This window comes from Nannospalax galili, unplaced genomic scaffold, assembly GCF_000622305.1.
Source record: "Nannospalax galili isolate Female #2095 unplaced genomic scaffold, S.galili_v1.0 scaffold2045, whole genome shotgun sequence".
Classification (NCBI taxonomy): domain Eukaryota; kingdom Metazoa; phylum Chordata; class Mammalia; order Rodentia; family Spalacidae; genus Nannospalax; species Nannospalax galili.
In genome coordinates, this window is record NW_008352658.1 from 116,940 (window position 1) to 120,217 (window position 3,278).

The window sequence follows — 3,278 nt, forward strand, 5'->3', positions numbered from 1 at the left end:
CTTACCTTCCTAATTTTAGGAAATTCCTCTGGGGGTTATTTTTTAATCCCCAACAATTCATAGGTAGTTGGATGAATGAACAAATGAATCACTCTGTCAATCAACAGATGTTATTTATGGTTCCTATAGAAGAATAATACCTTTAAGAACAAGCAGAACTGACAAGTGATTTTATGAGACACATATAAAAGAGTGTACCTTCAAGCATTGTAAAATGATGATTGGAACATGGTGAGGATTTAAATAGCTATTAGAATTTCACTCTGAATGCAAAGTGACTTTCAGCTGCCTATTATAAACATATGTAAAAATATGGAAATTGTGATGAAAATAATAGAATAAAAATTCTTGATATAAAACAAGCACTCCAAAAATTCACTTTATGAATATATGAATTCCAATAGCTCTTGGAACTAATTAGTATTTTAATAGATTTTCCTAGATCTGTTTCCTGTTCTTTCTTACATTTATGTATGCATATATGTATATATATATATATATACATACATATATGCATGCTGTTTATATTACCTTATATTCTGCCTTTATGGCTTCATATTATACAATATTCTTTCCTCATAAACATCAAAAGCTACTTTAAAAATTCATTTACTAGGTTCTTAACATTTTATATTTTCTAACTTTATAGTTCTCCTGTTGTTGGATAAGAGGATTATTCAAGTTATTTTGGCTTTGTTTTTATTTTTATTTTTAACATAGCATTATAACTAAAGTATTAATTAACATTTGTATGAAAATCTTTGTATTTATTATTTCTTAATATTGACTTACAGGACCTGTTAAAGGGTGAAACTGTACAGTGTTTGTTTCTTGGTTGGCCTTTATTTCCCTTCTTGTGACAGCTTAGTCTGGAAAATCACCCTTGAGCTCCAGGAGTTTGAATAAACCTAGCTCGATCTCTAGCTGCAAAGCTGTAAGAGGACCCAATTGTGGGCAGCCAAGGTGCTCTGACCATGTGATCTGGTCAGGATAAGACAGTGAGTCTCCTGGTCTTTTCCAGAAAATTCTGTGGAAAACTAATTCCTTTGCACTAAGGCCATTTGGTATGAAAGAAGCCCAGTTCTCAAGCAACCACAGAAGAGAGTCTGTCTTCCCATGAATCCAACATAAAGAAATGACAGAAACCAGTAATGGAAAGAGGTGGATTCCCAGTAACAACATTCTAGTAATTTCCTTTTAAAAAGTATTTTAAGAGGCTGGTTAGGTGACTCAGTAGATAAAAACATTTGCTGCCAAGCTTGATAACCTGAGTTCAATCCCTGGGACCAATGTTGTGGAAGGAATAAACTAACTCTTTGAAGTTGTCCTCTCATCTCCACATGTGCATGTGCGCACACATACACACATACACAAACACACATGCACACACACATATAAATAAATGCAAGAAAAAAATAACAAAATTAGAGATGAAAAGGGTATTACAACAGAGTACAATGAAATCCAGACCATCATTAGAGAATACTTTGAAAACTTATACTTCAAAAAGCTGAAAAACTCCTGTTCTCCATCATGGCACAGGATCAAGTTCTCATGAGAGAACTTCGCATTCACAAGCTCTGCCTTAACATCTGTGTGAGGGAGAGTGGAGACAGACTGACCTGGGCAGCCAAGGTGTTGGAGCAGCTCACAGTCCAGACACCCGTGTTTTCCAAATCTTGATACACTGTCTGGTCCTTTGACATCAGGAGAAATGAAAAGATGGTGGTCACTGCACAGTCTGTGGGGCCAAGGCAGAAGAAATCCTGGAGAAAGGTCTGAAGGTACAGGAATATGAGTTACAAAAAAATAACTTATCTGATTCTGGAAACATGGGTTTTAGAATCCAGGAACATATTGATCTGGGCATCAAATATGATCCAAGCATTGGTATCTATGACCTGGACTTCTATGTGGTGCTGGGTAGGCCAGGTTTTACCATCACAGACAAGAAGTGCAGGACAGGCTGCACTGGAGCCAAACACAGAATCACCAAAGGGGAGGCCATGCACTGGTTCTAGCAGAAGTGTGATGGGATCCTGACACAGTTTATACAAAAGGCCAATAAAAATTTCTCAGAAATGTAAAAAAAAAAAAAAAAAGCTGGAAATTGTAGAAGAAATGGATAGAAATGGATAAATTTCTAAACGCATATCATCTACCAAAATTAAAGCCAGAACACATAAATAACTTAAACAGACCCATTATAAGCAATGAGATCAAAGCTTTAATTAAAAGTCTTCCCACAATGAAAGCCCAGGACCAGATGGATTCACTACTGAATTCTATCAAACTATGAAGGAAGATCTAAAATTAATCCTTCTCAATTTGTTCTACAAAATAGAAAAAGAAAGAACAAGAGTAAATGTCTTCTGTGAAATCAGTATTGTCTTAATTATCTTTATACCAAACCCAAGTAAAGCTACAACAGAAAAAGAAAACCACAGATAAACTTCCCTGATAAACATGGTTGAAAATTCTCAGCAACTTGGCAAACCAAATTCAGGAGCATGTTAAGATCTTGATCAAGTGGGTCTCATCCTGGAGATGCCATGTTGGTTCAACATAAACAAATCAATAAATGTAGCACACCATATAAACAAACTTAAGGACAGAAATCACATGACCATCTTAGTAGATTCAGAAAATACTTCGACAGAGACAGCCTGAGAGGGTGGGTTTCAATCTCCACTGGTGTAGTGGCTCTGATCTCAGCAGACCACCAGAGAGTGCTGAGTTCTGGCCTCCCTCTGGCCTCCTTCTGAGAGGGCCTAAGAACACAGAGAGCCTGAGAGTCTTCAGATCCTGCCTCTACATGGCTGTGAGCTTCCCCAAACTGCACCACACCCATCCTCCTACCTGGGATTTCATGAGGCCCCTCCCAGGGATCCAGGGCAGATCTGGCTTTGGTGGGCAAAGGCTGAGATCTTAGCAGACAGCCTGAGTGGAAGGTGGGTTTCAACCTCCATCAGTGTAGTGGCTGTGATCTCAGCCCAGTTCTGGCCTCCCTCTGGCCAGAGATGCAGGGCTGGTTCAATATACACAGGTCAATAAGCGTCATTAATCATATAAATGGACTCAAAGACAAAAACCACATTGTCATCTCAATAGATGCAGAAAAGGCCTTTGACAAAATTCAGCATGTATTTATGTTCAAAGTCCTAGAGGGAATTGGACTGGAGGGAACATACCTCAACATAATTAAAGCTATATACAGCAAACCCACAACATCATTCTAAATGGAGAAAAACTGGAAGCATTCCCATTAAAATCAGGAA

At 37.8% G+C, this 3,278-nt stretch overlaps 1 pseudogene; it reads left to right on the forward strand.

The window, feature by feature from the left end:
- Positions 1–1,533: 1,533 nt before the first annotated feature.
- Positions 1,534–2,087, forward strand: LOC103747415 (annotated as a pseudogene).
- Positions 2,088–3,278: the final 1,191 nt, after the last annotated feature.